General features: G+C 33.3%; 1 protein-coding gene and 1 non-coding gene across 2 annotated transcripts in view; both read left to right on the top strand.

The window, feature by feature from the left end:
- GPR158 (G protein-coupled receptor 158) overlaps nucleotides 1-18,336 on the top strand; it is a 408,845-nt gene that overhangs the window by 351,481 nt on the left and 39,028 nt on the right. The gene's annotated exons all lie outside the window — the stretch shown is intronic.
- On the top strand, nucleotides 3,572-3,673 carry LOC144314991 (U6 spliceosomal RNA). Its single transcript, XR_013380814.1, has one exon. It is a non-coding gene; the product is annotated as a U6 spliceosomal RNA (small nuclear RNA).

Genomic DNA, 18,336 nt, shown 5'->3' with positions numbered 1-18,336 from the left:
GAAACAATGCTGAAAGAACATTTTCCTATTCCTTGTAATATGGTTTCTGAAAACAAATTGCCTTTCTCCTTTTTCTGAGGCTAATCAAGAAAAATAAACAAAAGACTTTTGTACTATATTTAAAATGAATATTAAAGCAAGCTGTGAAAAAGCCTTCTTCTGTCTCTGGACTAGGGATTTTCATTTCATACATTATTCAGTACTCCTTGCTCTAGATACAACACAATACGTAGCAGTTTTCTCTACTGTTCTCCTTAGCACCAAATATTTACACTTTGTGAGAAGGTTTTGTATTTTTTTAACTTAATTTTTTGTTGTTGTTCCTAGTAAATTTCAAAAGTGACTGGAAGTTACCTATATTTGTTTACTTATATATTCTTTATAGGGATACATAAAATACAGTAAGATATCTTAAATTTTTGAAAGACTGAAAGATAAGCAAGTTAGGACTGTGTAGAGAAGCTAAGAGCTCCTAAAAATGAAGGTTGCCTTCTTTAGCTTAACTTATGACAACCACTGGCTGGCAGGTAATTTGAGATAGAGACTGAGGCAAATTAGACTATTAGCTACAGAACCATCTGCCTTAACAGACCATTGAGCAAAGTGTTGGTTAGTCTTAATTTATGAAAGCCAGAAAAACAACCTTTGTTCTTAGGTGGCTGAGCAAAATGCCTATGGGTGTACATGAAATTCTTCCAAAAATCTTGAATTTACCCTAACTCACAATTGAATGATACTTAATGTCCCAAATCATGACCCAAAGGGTCTGAACATGGAATAGTTTCAAAATGGTTTTAGCCAGCTGCCCACCACAGCCAAAAGAACATATCAATAACATGTCCTTTGAACATGTAGCCTTGGACATTACATTTTGACTAGGAAATGGGAAGAGTTTGCCATATGGATCCTGGTAATGATGGAGACTTCAGGTTCTTCTTTCTGCTAAGCTCACTGTGATTTATCATCTTTTCTGGTTGCCGCCTCTGGATGTAGAATACCGTCAAGTGGAAAATTACTCGCAGTGACATTTCTTAAGAACCATATTGTCCCAGAGAAATGGGACGCATTCATACGTTTCTAAGGAAGCTCTCTTTCCCTGTCAGGGTACTATTTGGACATTGTTAACAAAAAAAAAATTATTCTGACACTTGTTAAAGAATGGTAAGACAGACTTTATTCAGGGGCACAACAACATGAGATTTTTCAGCTGGGGAGAGAGATTGGGTTCAATTCAGAATACAAGGAAACGGGATTTACAGTGAAGGAGCAGGGTGTGGTTCATGGATGAAAAACTGCTAAGAGAAAGCACCAGAGGCAAAGGAGAATTTCTGGCTAAACCCACTTGACAGGAATCTTACAAAAGACAGGCCAAGGTGGTCTCAGATATCAAGGGTGGGAGATTCTCACTAAGCTGACTAAGTAAGATTCTTGCTACAATTGGGCAATGTGAACACAAGGGAAGTCCAAAGGTTGGGCCCAGTGGAGCAGGAGGCTCAGAGGAGCCTGGCTAGCATGTGATTAAGGAGAGAATCTTTGTCAATAGGAAGCTAAATAAGTTCCAAAGCCAAAGAAAGTTACTTAGCTTCAGAGGCAAATTACAAAATATCAGTCTTACCTCACACACTCACACTTTGCATATACTAGAAAATACCTAGATGCCCTATAGAAAAATGACATACTGGGACAATTTATAAAATAAAGGTTTCAAATTCGTGTTTTGGAACTATGATGCTGGCATTTTAAGAGATTTGGGGAAAAACTTAGATTTGTACATAATTTGACTTTGTTTTCCAGTTTCTTAGCTCATTTGGGTTATCAAGATTTAAATAATTTCCCTGAAGATATTTTTACGATTTTAAATTATTTGCAATGAAACAGGAAAATCAAAAGCCATTTGGCTTGTAACAATAGAAATTTACTTCATAATTTCATCAATTCAAGAAGCATTGGCATGGAATGCACCATAGTGACTCGTGCTAATACAAAACTATTTATGTGCTATCCTGACTCTAATTAACTTTCAGAAAGTGTGTAGTTACACACCTTAGTTTTGCAGGCACACATTTCTGTCATTCTGATCACTCATATGCTTGGAAGGGCCTAAAGGAAGAGAGGCCCTTGAAAACCTGAGAAATAAACAAATTGTGCCCTGCCACTTCTCCTTCCTGTGTGCATCTCCCCTTTGTTGGCATTCTCATAATCCATCCCAACATGCCTAAATCCCTAAGTCCATGGGACTTTGCATAAGGACTAGTCCTTATTAATGGCTCCCCAGAAATCATGAAAACAGAATCTCCTAAGTTCCAATGAATTATTCTTTGATTATAAAATCTCTAACTAGAGCATAAAACAATTCCCTCTGCTCATTCATCCCCACCCTGCCCCTTTTCATGACTTCACACTGCCTTGTCTAGCTTCCTATAGGATGTCAGCTCAATGACCCTAAATATTGTTAATTATGTTGGCATACTTATCACTTTCAGAAGCTAATTAAGTGTTGCTGGCTTGAATAACTTCATTTATGAATTAATATGTTCAGTTTAATCTACTTATAGGAAGTAAAAGATTTTGGGAAATATAAGCATATTGATAAAAGATGTCTTTTATTAACTAGAGATCTGTACTCATGCAGGACCTTTAAAACATCAATGACTAGCTTTTTAATACAATTAAAAATAAAATCAAAACTCATTTTTTAATTGTTCGACTTTTCAGAATGTATTAAATGTTAGACATGAATAAAATGGGAATATATCTCACTCAGAAAACTAAAGAGACTTAAAGCTTATTTTGTCTGACGTTGGATGTCCTACTTGACTGTTTTGTGACACATACTTTTGAAATATACTTTATTTTATAACATCTACATCAAAGTTTTTCAATATTAAACTTCTCTTTTAGTTTTTTGGTGTACATATATATACATGCTCTAGTTTCTAATCACAGCATCAACATTTTATGTCAAGATTTCTAGAAATAGGTATGAATTAGAATATATAGTTTAGGGGCTGTGTGGCCCATCAGAAACATGGGATTTTTTTTTAATTGCCTGGCTTATATGGTTTCAACTTATATATGTATGTATGCAATTGTGTGTGTGTTAATCAACTTTAAAATTATGAATAAAAACCCATCTAGTAATTCAGAATTAGTACTTTTCAAACTATAGTTAATAAATATTTTATCCTACTGTTCTTTGTTAGAAACTAACAAATCTTATAGTGGAAATGTTTCTTTTCCTCAAGTAGACATAAGAAAATAAGTGGGAGGGCAGCCTGAGTGACTCAGCGATTTAGTGCCGCCTTCAGCCCAGGGCATGATCCTGGGGACCTGGGATTGAGTCCCACGTCGGGTTCCCTGCATGGAGCCTGCTTCTCTCTCTACCTGTGTCTTTGCCTCTCTCTCTCTCTCTCTTTCTCTCTCTCCTCTCTGTCTCTCATGAATAAGTAAATAAAATCTTTTAAAAAAAGAAAAGAAGTGGGAAATGAGATTAATTCATTCTGTAGCAGAAAGAAAGGCAGCCAGATTTTAAAGGCCCCGGTGAAAAATAAATAAATAAATGCCCCAGTAAGTGCTCACTTCAGCAGTGCATATACTAAAATTAGAACAGAGAAAAGATGAGCATGGCCCCTGCACAAGAATGACACAGATTCCTGAAGCATTCCATACTTTTTACTAAAGACCTGCTGTAATAAATATTTTAACTTAAACATAAAAAATAAAGAAAGATATAAATGCCATGGTGAGGCAGTTTGCTCCTGCAAGCCCTTGACTGCTATCACCTTCTGTTATCAGGGCCCAGAGGGAGGCACTTGGCTTCCAGTGTTGTATGGACACACCTGTGTCCTTTTGTTGTACCAGTTCCCCTGGCCTCTGGTTACCCTGCTACCAGTCACCTAGCATTTGCATGTATCCAGTCCAAAATACCGGAGTTGGATTTACATTTTCATTGAGTTTAAAATGATTTCTAATTTGAGTTATTCTTTGACCTGCAGATTATTTAGAAGTGTTATTTACTGTGAAACAAATAAAGACATTAGTAATCAAAAAAACTCCCTCTCCCCTTCACATGCAATGGTTTCACTGATGAATTATACCACTGATTTAAAGAATTAAATTAATTATTTGCACACCATTGTGAAAAATAGAAAAGACAACACTTCCTATTCATTCTAAGAGACTAGTATTACCCTGATACCAAAAATAGATAATATATCACAAGAAAAGAAAACTGCAGACTAATATCTCTTATGAATATAGACATAAAAATCTTAATCCAGACAGAATCCAGTAACCTCCAAAAAGGCTTATACATCATGACCAGGTGGGATTTAGCCTATAAATACAAAAAACAATCAATGTAGTAGAGTATTTTAACATAATAAAGGACAAAATCACATGATCATCTCAACAAATGCAGAAAAACCATTGACAAAAATCTAATATGCTCTCATGATTAAAAAAAAAAAACCAGCATGGAATGGAAGGAATGGAATAAAACTTGCTCATTTGATAAAAGTTATCTATGAAAAATCCACAGCTGACATCATACTTAATAACGAAGGACTGAAGTCTTTCCCCCTAAAATTAGGAACAAGATAAGAATGTTTGCTCTTGCTACTATACATTGTCCTAGAAGTTCTCACCTGAACAATTAAGCTCTAAAAAGAAATAAAAGATATCCCGATGGAAGAAAGAAGTAAAACTATTTGCTGATGACATCATGCTCTTCTGTAGAGAACATTCTAAGGAAGCCACCAAACCACTCTAAGTAATAAACAGGTTTAGCAATAATATTACAGTATACAAAATCAATATGCAAAACTCAGTTGTAGTTTATACACTGGCAACAAGCTAAAGCTGAAATAAAGAGGATATTTTCACTTACAATAACATGGAAATAAAAATACGTAGGAATAAATTTAACAACAGAACTACTAGAAAGGTGCCCTGAAGACTGCAAAACACGGTGGAATGAAATTAAAGAAGAAAAAAAAAAAGAAAGAAGAAAGAAAGAAAGAAAGAAAGAAAGAAAGAAAGAAAGAAAGAAAGAAAGAAAGAAAGAAAAAGAAAGATAGAGAAAGAAAGAAAAAAGAAAGATCCCTTGTTTGTGCTTTGGAAAACTTAGTGATTTCAGATTGATATATTTCCTAAATTGAATCAGCCTAATTCCTATTAAAATCCTAGCTGATTTTTTTGTAGAAATTGACAAACTGGTTCTAAAATTCCTTTGGCAATGCAAAGGCCAGGATAGTCAAAACAATCTTAAAAAAGAAGATAGTTGGAAGACTCACACTTTCTGATTTTAAAACTTACTTCAAAGCTACAGCAAACAAAACAGTGTGAGACTAGCATAGGAAGAGACATACAGATCAACGCAGGTTTCTTTAGGCAAAAGAATGAGGTTGGACCTCTAATTCTACACCATATACAAAAATTAATTCCGAATATGTCAAAGACCTAAATGTAAGAGCTAAAACTGTAAAACTCTTAGAAGGATACATAAATATCCATAGTCTTGGAGAAAAAACCCAAAGCACAAGCAAAAAGGAAAAGAAAAAAATAGATACACTGGACTTTATCAAAATGAAAAACTTTTGTACACCAAAGGATATGATCAAGAAAGTAATAAAATAATGTGGATAGGAGGATGGGCCAAGTGAGCACAGGGTAATGGGAAATACAGGCTTCCAGTTATTCAATGAATAAGTTACAGGAATAAAAGGTACAGCATAGGGAATGTATCAATGATACCATAATGGCATTCTATACTGACAGATGGTAGCTACACTTGCAGGAATCATAGCATAATGTGTGAACTTCTCAAATTACTATGTTGTACACCTGAAAGTAATATAACACTGTGTGTCAACTATTCTTCAATAAAAAATAAAATGACAGAATGAAGGTAAAAATCCTATCCTCTCAACTGGTGCAGAAGCAGCATTTGACAAATTCAACACCCATTTATGCTAATAACTCTCGACATTAAGTGGATACAGAGGGAATGTACCTCAGCATAATAAAGGCCACACGTGGTCTCAAGGCCACAGCTAACATTGTACTTACTGGTAAAAAGCTGAAAGCTTTTTCTCTAGCATCAGGAACAAGACAAGGGTGCCCACTTTTATTTAACATGGTGTTACAAGTCCTAGCTACAACAATTAGGCAAGAAAAATAAAAGGTATCCAAATTGGAAAGGAAGAAGTAAAACTGTCACAACTTGCAGATGATATAATATATACAGAAAATCCTAAAGACACTACCAAAAATCTATTAGAACTAATAAATGAATTCAGTAAAGTTGTAGGATATAAAATCAATATACAAAAATCTATTGTGTTCCTATACACTAATAACAAACTATCATAAAGAAAAATTAAGAAAACACTTCTATTTAAAGTTGCTTCAAAATGGGGATGCCTGGGTGGCTCAGCAGTTGAGCATCTGCCTTTGGCTCAGGATCCGGGATTGAGTCCCATATCGGGCTCCCTGTGAGAAGCCTGCTTCTCCCTCTGCCTGTGTCTCTGCCTCTCTCTTTCTCTCTCTCTCTCTGTATCTCTCATGAATAAATAAATAAATAAATCTTTTTTAAAAGACAAACTTGCATCAGAAAGAATAAAATACCTAGGAATAAATGTAACCAAGAGACCTGTATACTGAAAGCTATAATACATTGATGAGAAAAATTGAAGAAAACACAAATGGAAAGAACAAAGCTGGAGGATTCATGCTCCCTGATTTCAAATGATAGTACAGAGTTATAGCAATCAAAACAGTATGGCATCCATATATAAAACAGACACAAAGGAATGCCTAGGTGGCTCGGTAGGTTGACTCTTGGTCTCAGCTCAGGTCTTAATCTTAGGGTTATAATTCAGTCCCTGCATTGGGCTCCATGCACATACACACACACACACACACACACACACAGATCAGTGGAACAGAAGGCTATCGAGAAGTAAACACATTCATATATGGTGAATTAATTTACAACAAAGGAAGCAAGAATATACAATGGGAAAAGGATAGTCTCTTCAACAAATGGTGCTGGGAAAATTGGACAGCCGCATGCATAAGAATGAAACTGGAGCACTGTCTTACACTATATACAAAAATTAGCTCAAAATGGATTAAGGATTTGAATATAAGACCTGAAACCATGAAATTCCTAGAAGAAAATATAGGCAGTTCCTTAATATCAGTCTTGGTTTTGAATCTGATCCCAAAAGCAAAGGCAACAGAAGCAAAAATAAAGAAGTGAGACTACATCAAAATAAAAAGCTTGTGCTCAAAAAGGAAACCACCAAAAAAATGAAAAGGCAACCTACCAAATGGGAGAAAATATTTGCAATTCATATATCTGATAAGGAGTTAATATCCAAAATATATAAAGATCTCATAAAACTTTAAATAACAAAAAAAAATTCTGATTTTAAGATGGGTAGAATAGACAATTTCTAAAGAAGACATGCAAATAGTCAACAGGCACATGAAAAGATGCTCAACATCACTATTCATCAGTGAAATTCAAATCAAAACCACAATGAGATATCATCTCCCACCTGTCAGAATGGCTATTATCAAAAGAACAAGAAATAACAAGTGTTGGCAAGGATATAGAGAAAAGGGAACCCTCTTACACTGTTGTTGGGAATGTAAATTGGTGCAATCATTATGGAAAACAGTGTGGCGGTTCCTCAAAACATTAAAAATAGAACTACCATATTGTCCAGCAATTCCACTTCTGGGTATTTATCTGAAGAAAACAAAACACAAACTTGAAAAGATATATGTACCCCATGTTCATTGCATCATTATTTACAATAGCCAAAATATGGAAACAGCCTAAGTGTCCACTAATGGATGAATGGATGAAAAGATGTGGTAGATATATACAATGGAATACTACTCAGCCATAAAAAAGAATGAAATATTGCCATTGAGATAAAATGAATGGACCTGGAGGATATTATGTTAAGTCAAATTAGAGAAATACCAATACTATATGATCTTACTTTTATATGTAGAATCTGAAAAACAAACAAAAAAACCAAGCTCACAGATACAGAGAACGGACTGGTGGTTGCTAGAGGGTAGGTATGGGGATGGGCAAATTGGGTGAAAAGAGTCAAATAGTATAAAATAAGTAGAGCATGTGAATATGGTTAATAGTATTATATTGCATATTTGAAAGTTACTAAGAAAGTAGATCTTAAAAATCTTTATTATAAGAAAAAACTTGGTATCTATGTATGGTGACAGATGTTAACTAGACTTATTGTGTTGATCATTTCATAATATACAAATATTGGATCAATCATTATGTTGTATACCTGAAAGTAATATGTTATTTGTCAATTATACCTCAATTATTTTTTAAAAAGGAAAAAGAAGGCAAATTACAGACTGGGAGGAAATATTCATTATATATATATAAATATTCAAAATACTTTATTCATAACATATAAAGTTCTACAAATTATGAAAAATCAAACAATACAATAAAAAATGGGAAATTGAAGAGATACTTCATAAAAGAAGACATACAAATAGCCAATAGCACATAAAAATGTGCAATTGTTATTACTGATTGGAGAGATTAAAATTAAAATCATGGTGAGATATCATTTTATAACCACTAGAGTGGCTACAATTAAAAAGATTAACACCACCAATGTTAGTGAGAATGTGGAACAGATGAGACACTCATACATTGTTAGTGAAATTGAAAAATGGCATAGCTACTTTAGAAAACTCTTTGATATTTTCATACAAAGTTAAATATGCAATTCTATATGACCAAGAAATTCTATTCCTGGACATTTACCCAAGATAAATAATAACATACCCATACCCTTGTACAAGAATGATCACAGTGGCTTTCTTTATAATAGCCCCAAAATTGAACCGACCCAGTGTTCAACAGAAAAATGGATAAACAAGTTATAATAATTCATACAAAGGCATATTATTACTGAGTAATAAAAAAGACTCTAATTATCCACAATAATATGGAAAAATCTCAAAGATGTGTTAAGCAAAACAAGAAAAGTTCTATGTAATTCTATTTATCTGTAAATCAGCTAAAACTAATCTATATGGAAAGAAATTAGAAAGGTAGTTGTATCTTGCCAAATGCCAGTGGAGACTGGCTGAAACAAGTGCACGGAATTTCCTGAACTGACAAAAGTGTGGGTTAGTATCAGAGGTAGAATTTAGTGATTCATCAGCTGCATATAATGAGCCAGTGCTCATTACTTCAGGTGCCCTCTTAATGCCCATCCCCCAGGTACCCCATCCCCACCTTCCTCTCCTTTCCAGCAATCCTCAGTTTGTTTCCTATAGTTAAGGGTCTCTTATGATTTGCTTCCTCTCTGTTACAATCTTATTTTATTTTTCTTGCCCTTCACCTATGTTTATCTGTTTTGTTTCTTAAATTGCACATATGAGCAAAATCATATGGTATTTGTCTTTCTCCATAAATAAATTTAACTTTAAAAAAAGAACTATATGGCAAAAAAAAGAAAGTGAAAACCCACAATACAGGAGAAAATATTTGCAAATTATTTATCCGATAAGGGTCTGGTATCCAGAATATGTAAAGAAGTATTACAACTCAACAAGTAAAGGACAAACAATCCAACTTTAAACATGAGAATTGAATTGAATAGACAGTTTTCCAAAGAAGATACCCAAATGGCCTATATGTACATGAAAAGATGCGTAACTTTTCATTAGTCACTAGAGATATGAAAATCAAACCACAGTGAGATAGCACTTCAAACCTACAAGTTTGGTTGTAGTCAAAAAGTCATAAAATAACAGGATGTGGAAAAAATAAAAACCTCATACATTGCTGGTAGGATTGTAAAATGGTACATTTTCTGAAATAGTTTGGTTCCTTAAAATATTAAACATAAAGTACCTTATCACCCAACAGTTCCACTCCTAGATATATACCCATATACCAACTGATGAATGGATAAACAATCTGTGGTATATCCATACAGTGGAGTATTATTCATCAGGAAAAGTAATGAAGTGATGCTATATAGTCTATGATTTCATTTATGAAATATTCATAATAGACAAATTTATGGAGACAGAAAGTAGATTAGTGGTTACCAGGGTCTGGGGGAAAAGGAGGAATGGGGAGTAATAGTGGGTATGAAGTTTCTTTTTGGGATGATGAAAATGTTCTGGAATTAGATCAGGATTATGATAGAGTTTTAGGAATATACTAAAACCACTGAATTTTAAAAATATACCATAAGATGGTGAATTTTATGATATGTGAATGCCGTCTTTGAAAAAGAATTACTCAAATAATTATAAAGGTTCAATCAAGAAAAGGTAAACAAGGTATGTCAGTTTGTATGAAAAACAATAACTTTCTATTTACCTTTAAATTGGAGATGACAATGATGGCAATTTCCTATTTACAATCTGAAATGTAAACCTGAAATACGTAGGAATAATCCTAAGAGTTGATTGATATATGTTACCAAGATGAAAGCACCACAAAACTTTTAGAAAGAAAACCCCCCAAAACAATAGAATGAGAAAGGCCAATTCAACAAACAAGTATTTGAAAATTAGCTTTGTCTAGAAAATTTAGCTCACAGTCTCATCGCAACTTACAAGAATTTCAACAAATTATAAAACTCAATGCAAAAAAATTGAATAAAACAGTGAGAAATTATGGATTAATATTTCATTTGTTTCAAAAGAGAACATCATTTTTCATTATAACTTGACAGTTGTAGTCAATAATATTAAATATCCGAGGGGTAAGATAGCCTTATACTTTGCAGAACAGAGTATAAATGAAATGGTATAATCTACTAGAAATATTTGGTAAAATGTATCCAGAGTTTTTTAAAAGTGAGTTATTTTTTGAAATCTAAAGAAAAAATTAAGGGTGTGCACAAAAATCTATCTGCAAGACTGTTCATATTCTGAAAATATGGTGAACGACTGGAGCGCACATAGGCAGAAACACAGATTATGCTCTAGGTCACAGCAAGAAAATAGAATGTGGGATCCCTGGATGGCTCAATGGTCTAGTGCCTGCCTTCGGACCTGGGTGTGATCCTGGAGATCACAGGATCGAGTCCCACATTGGGCTCCTTGCATGGAGCCTGCTTCTCCCTCTGCCTGTGTCTCTGCCTCTCTCTCTCTCTCTCTCTCTCTCTCTGTCTCTCATGAAGAGAGAAAGAAAGAAAGAAAGAAAGAAAGAAAGAAAGAAAGAAAGAAAGAAAGAAAGAAAGAAAGAAAGATGAAAGAAAAAGAAAGAAAGAAAGAAAGAAAGAAAGAAAGAAGAAAGAAAGAAAGAAAGAAAGAAAGAAAGAAAGAAAGAAAGAAAGGAAGGAAGGAAGGAAGGAAGAAAGGAAGAAAGGAAGAAAGGAAGAAAGGAAGAAAGGAAGAAAGAAAGAAAGAAAGAAAGAAAGAAAGAAAGAAAGAAGAAAGAAAGAAGAAAATAGAATGTCCAGTCAGGCAGTCTGGGAAGATGACATGCAGAAGAGAGGTTTGTCAGTGGTTGTGGAGGATTTTAGAATGTGGTAGAAAAACACATTACAATAGGCCCTAGTCTGTAAGCAAAGAATGTTATGAAAGGCACTTAAAAAAAAAAAAAAAAAAAAAAAAAAAACAGATCAAACTCATATAAAAGGAGCCTTGAAAGAATAGTACCTATGCAGATTCCTTAATTTTTTCTATTAATTATACCCAGGTTTTACATAGATAAGACTTTTCCTATATTGTTTAGTCACTAGAAAATTTTTCCTAAGTTGGCATCTGTTCCAATATAAAAATATGAAACTTTATATCTTTAAAATCTGTTAAGCTTGTACTAACCATCTTTCTTCTCAATTACTTGTTCAATTAATTTTCAATCCATTCTAAATTTGACAAAAGAGATGAGACAATGTTTCCCAATATGGTTAGTAATAGCTGATATGTTTATGAATTAATCCAGTAAGTTTCCATTTTCCATTCTTAGACTTTTGGTGGCTTTGGAGGAATGAGAAAAAAAATGTTCACTGGTGTGTAGGTTATAATAAAAAAATTAATGATTTGCATAAAAGATTACATGCTATCATATATATCATGCTATTTACAAATATAAAATGTTGTATGACAATGCTCAGAATTCCATGTTATATTTTAAAAATCATATAAACTATGTATTATAATCCCAATATTATATTTTATATACATTAGAAAATACTAGAGAATAAAATTCATCTAAATGCTAACAGTATTTATATACAGCTAAGTTCTATTTTAGTGTTCATTTTTTTCTTTTTGTTTATAGTTTTCTATTTCTTTTTACTTTGTCAAATATTATAGTTTTAATGAGAGAATCAAATTGCATGTAAAAATAGCTGAGTCTTTGTGATACTGTATAACACTTATGGTCTGTAATAGGCAAAGTGATGTCGTAGGCACTTCGGGACCTACAAAATTTAAGTCAAAGAGTTTTAAATCTAGCGATTAGACAAAGTATAAATAGTTAAAAAGCATGAGAACCAAAGAGCAATCACAATAATACTTCATAATTAATTTCCAAAGTTTCATTGACATGACCAAAAGTTCTTCTATTTCAAGATTTATTAATATCATCTGAAGAGTTAATAATATTACCAGTCAAACTGACCGGTATTTACATCCTCATACAGCAAATCTCCTGAATTTCTTTTGTGGTGGCATCTTCTACTTGCTACCTAATATATTTTGTTTGTGTATTTTACTGTGTGTTAAGGTAAAGGTGAATGCAACAGTAATTTTAGAGTTTTTAATATATTTCATTATTTTATTATTTATAGAGTTTTTAATATATTTCATTATTTTATTATTTATATTGTTTAGTATTTCTCTTATATGAGACCAACACCTAAAATTGGGCTAAATATATTAATGTGCAGCTATTCATTAAGAATTTTTTCTTATTTTTATAAGTAATAACACATACAAAAGAGTAACTGTATATTTGCAAAGAATTTTGTCATCTTTTTTGTGGTTCCTTATAGTCTGGCACTATTCTTTATCTATAAATGCATGCTGAAGAGACTGAAAGACCTACAGTATTAGATCTTATAAAACTTGGGATGCCTGGGTGGCACAGTGGTTGAGCATCTGCCTTTGGCTCAGGACATGATCCCAATCCAGGAATCAAGTCCCACACCGGGCTTCCTGCATGGAACCCTGCTTCTCCCTCTGCCTGTGTCTCTGCCTCTCTCCATCTGTGTGTCTCTCATGAATAAAAAAAATAAAATCTTTTTAAAAAAGGACTTTATAAAAATTTTTAAATTCTCCATAGAAAGCAAAACAAGTTTTCTATTTCAACCACATTCCAATTTGAACAATCATGATTGAAGAGAAAACAGCCTCAAACAACTTTGCCTTAGGATATCCCTGGAGAAATACTTCTCTGTGATTAACCTATTTCAGAGGAAACGGGTTTTGCTTTGCTTTATTCATATAGCAAAACTAAATCATGGTTTAGAAGTAAGAACAAAAAAAAAAAAAAAAGAAGTAAGAACAGATCAAAATTTAAATAGTAACATTAAATGGTGTCATTTTAGAAATTTTCTAACTACAAAACCATACAAATAGTGATATGTTTCCCTTTTGAGATTGCAATATAATTGCTCATTTAACTAATAATGCTATTAGGCAACCATCTGTAATAAATTTGTTTTTATATTTTGTCTTAAATCATATTTTTGAATACCAAAATGTCATATTAAATAGTAAAACGTTAAATTCTTAAAACACCAAAACCTGGAATGAAATTTTAATTTAAAATTAGTTCTGCTGGGGTACCTGGATTGCTCTTTTGGTTAAGCAGCCAACTCTTGATTTCAGCTCAGGTCATGATCTCAGCGTCCTGGGATGGAGCCCCCATTCAAGCTGTGCACTCAAAGGGGAGTCAGCATGAAGATTCTCTCTCCCTCTCCCCTTCCCTCTGCTCATGTGCACTCTCTCTCTCTAAAATGAATAAATCTTTAAAAAATTATTTTATCAGTGCTAAATAATTGAAATATAAGGACAAAACCTATTTTTATACTTGGCTATAGATTTTATATTTACCCTGGATGTAAGGAAAGGAACAGGCACATGTAATTCTTAACTTTTAATAATCTAATTTCTTCTCCTTCATCTTCAGAATGATTAATTAATTATCTGCTTATTGTGTGAAATATCTTTGTGTAGTAAGTTGAGGGTGGGAGAACAGTGGAGAAGGAGCAATAGTGTCTATATTTAAATCTTTCTCTGCAAGATTTTATCCAAAACTTTTCAAAATTAAGCATCTTTGGAGCACAAGCACTCAATTGCTATGAAAAGTTCTTTACTTGCAATATTGTTTCGCTTCAAACAATTCCAAAGGAATGTGGTTTAGGAAACAGGTGTTTTTGCCAAGTTAAAACAAAGAAGGTCTGAATTTAGACCAATTAGTATTATTGACCTCTATTTTAGGGAATCAAGCATGCTTTTGAGTATCAGATTTCTTCCATTTTTTTTATAGGCCTAAGATGACAGAATGAACTCCTGTGAGAAAGGAATGGTCACACTGCAGATACACTAGTGCAAAGCCCAAGTTTTAATGCTAGTGCATCTTACCTCAGTTCCCTGGGAGGGGGGGTGGAGAGAAAGAACAACCAAATGACTAAGGACACCCTGGGACTGCAATAGACAGGGGCTGCAATGTTCAGGAAGGCACAGAAGAATTTTTTCCTTTTCTGCTGGAATAAGAACAATTGTATATTTTTTTATTGAGGTAAAATTCATACAACATCAAATCCATCGTTTTAACCATTTAAAAATGTACAGTTCTGGCTTTTAGTACATGCATGATGTTCTATGACCGTTACCATTATCTAATTCCAGAATACTTTTCATCACCCCAAAAATAAACTTGATGCCCATTGAGCAGACCACCCTAGCCCCGTGCCCCCAGATCCTGACAACCACAAATCTGCTTCCTGTCCCTACAGATTTAGCTATTCCAGATTCATAGAAATGGAATCATACAATATGTGGCTCTTTGTGTCTGGCTTCTTTCCCATCACATAATATTTTCAAGGTTTGTCCAAGTCATAATATGTATCAGTACTTCATGGCTTTTTATTAATAAATAATATCCCATTGCATGTATATGCTGCACTTGGTTTATCCATTCATCATTTGATGGATGAGTTGTTTCCAGTCTTCACTATTATAGATAATGTTACTATAAACACTCATATACAGGTTTTTTTGTATGAATCTGTGTTTGGGTTCTCATAGGTATGTAATAGCAGGAGTGGAATTGTTTGGTCACATGTTAAATCTATGTTTAACATTTTGAGGAACCACAAAATTGCTCTCCATGGAGGCTGTATCATTTCCTCTTCCCACCAGCAATGTATGAGGCTTCCAGCCTCTCCACATCTTCATCAACAGTTATTTTCTACCTATTTTTATTATAACTATCCCAGTCTGTGTGCTTTTGATATACATTACTCCAGTGACTAATGATGTTGAGGTTAATTTCATGTGTTTTTATCTCTGTGAAGAAATGTCTATTCAAGTCCTTTATTTTTTTAATTAGACTGTTTGCCTTTTTGTTGTTGCATTTTATGAGTTCTTTATTTATTCTGAATATGGACCCTTTTTAGATAAATTATTTGAAAATATTTTCTTCCAATTCTGTGGATTTTCTTTTTCCCTTTCTTGATAGTATGCCTTTATATACAAAAAAATTTATCTTGATGAAGTTCAATTAATTTTTTCTTTTGTTACATGCACTTTTGGTATCATATTTAAGAAACCATTGCCTAATCCCAGATCAAAGTTTTTACTTCTTGCAAGCATTTCATAGCATTAGCTCTTATATTTGGGTCTTTGATTCCTTTGAAATTAATTTTTGTATATCATGTAAGGTAGAGGTCTAAATTTCTTTTGCATCTGATATCCATTTGTCCCAGGACCATCTATTAAAAAGACTATTCCTTTTTTTTTTTTTTTGAAAGAGAGAGAGAATGTGTGTGCACACATGTGAGAATTATAAGGGGGAGGCAGAGGGAGAGAGAAAGAGAGAGAGAATCACAGCAGGCTCCACACTCAGCATAGAGCCTGATCCTACCACCTCAGATCATGACCTGAGCCAGAAACAAGAGTGGAACACTTAATCAACTGAGCCACCCAGGCACCCCAAAACTATTCCTTATTGAATGGTCTTGACATCATTATCAAAACTCAGTTGAACCCATGTTCATGTAATAAAGGTTTTACTTCTGGATGATCGATTTTATTCTATTGATCTATATTATGGAATAAGTGTAGCTTTATAGCAACATTTGAAATCAGAAAGTGTGAGTCTTCCTTCCTACTTAGTTTTTTTCCTACATTATTTGGCCATTTGAAATGTTTTGCAATTTCATATGAATTTTAGTATCAGTTTGTCCATTCCTGAAAATAAGTCAGTTGAAATTTTAATAGGGAATGCATTGCAATCTCTGGATTGACTTGAATCTACAGATCAATTTAGGAAGTATTGCCATCTCAGCAATATTATGTCTTCTGATCCATGAACACAGAAGGTCTTTCCATTTTCTCAGGTCTTCTTTAATTTCTTTCAGTGATGTCTTACAGATTTCAACATACACATCTTTTACCTCCTTGGTTAAATTCACCACTAGGTATTTTACTCATTTCAGTGCTATAGTAAATGGAATTGTTTACTCAATTTCATTTTTGGATCTCTAGTATACAGAAATAAAAGTGATTTTTTGTATGTTGAATTTATATCTTGTAATTTTACTAAATTATTTTTTAGCTCACATTATCTATGTGTGTGTATTCTTTAGGGATTGTTATATTTAAGATAATGTCATCTACTAATAGGGATAGTTCTACTTCTCCTGTTCCAATATGAATGCCTTTTTTTTCCTCAACTAATTGTCATGGCTAGAATTTTTGGTACAGTGATATGTAGAAGTGGTGAGAATGACATTTTTGTTTATGATATTAGAGGGAAATATTTCAGTTTTTCACCATAGAGTATGATATTAGCTGTAAGTTTTTCACTGAAACTCAATAAGAATCAAGTTGAAGAAGTTACCTTCTATAGCTATTGATGTTTTTATCATGAAAGAGTGTTGGATTTTTGTCAAATGCTCTTTTCTGTATAAATTAAGATGATCATATTTTCTTCATTCTATTACTATGGTATGATTTTTCTTTATTACTTGGTATAATATATTGATTGATTTTTTTTATGTTGAACCACCTTGCACTCCAAGGATAAATCCCACTTGGTCATTGTATATCAACCTTTTAATATGCTTTTGAATTTGGTTTGCTAGTATTTTCCTTAGGAATTTTGCATGTATATTTATAAGGGATATTGGTTTGTAATTTTTTTCTTGTGATGTCTTTTAAGATTTTATTTATTAGAAAGAGAAAGCATGCAAGTGGTGGGGGGCAGGGGGAGCAGAGGGAGAAGGAGAGAGCACTCCCCCCCCCCCCGCCCCCCCCATGTGGAGCCTGATCTCACAACCCTGAAATCATGACCTGAGCCAAAATCCAGAGTCAGACACTTAACCGACTGAACCACCCAGGTGCCCCTCTTGTGTGAGGTATTTATCTGGCTTTGGAGTCTAAGTAATGCTGGCCTCATGAAATAATTTAGAATGTGCTTTTTCCTCTTCTACTTTTAGAAGAGTTTCAGAAGAATTGGTGTTAATTCTTCTTTAAGTGTTTGGTAAAATACACTGGTGAAACCATCTGATCCTGACTTTTTTTTTTCCACCGGAAAGCTTTCAATTACTGATTCAATCTTTTTGTTTATTATAAGTCTTTGGAGATGTCTACTGTCTACTTCTTGAGTCAATGTAGGTAATTTGTGTATTTCTAGGAATTAGTCCATTCCATTTAGGTTATCTAATTGTTTTGTCATAGAGTTGTTCATAGAATTCTCTTATAATCTTTTTTATTTTGTAAAGTTGCTAGTAATGTCTTTGCATTCCTGATTCAGTAATTAATATGAGTTTTCTTCCTATTTCCTTATCAGAGTAAATAAAAGTTTGTCAATTTTGTTTATCCTTTCAAAGAACCAACTGTGGTTTGCCTATTGTCTCTATTGTTTCTCTATTATTCATTTCATCTTATTCCTCTCTAAAATTTATTATTTCCTTCCTTCAGCTTTCTTTGGATTTAGTTTGCTTTTTATTTTCTAGTTTCTTTTTTTTTTTTAATTTTCTAGTTTCTTACATTGGGAAGTTATTGATTTGATATATTTATTCTCTTTTGAATAAAGGCATTAGCAGTTATAAATTTCTCTCAAAA

This window comes from Canis aureus, chromosome 5 (assembly GCF_053574225.1).
Source record: "Canis aureus isolate CA01 chromosome 5, VMU_Caureus_v.1.0, whole genome shotgun sequence".
NCBI lineage: Eukaryota > Metazoa > Chordata > Mammalia > Carnivora > Canidae > Canis > Canis aureus.
Note: the sequence above shows the minus strand (reverse complement) of the source record. Positions and strands in the feature narration are given on the sequence as shown.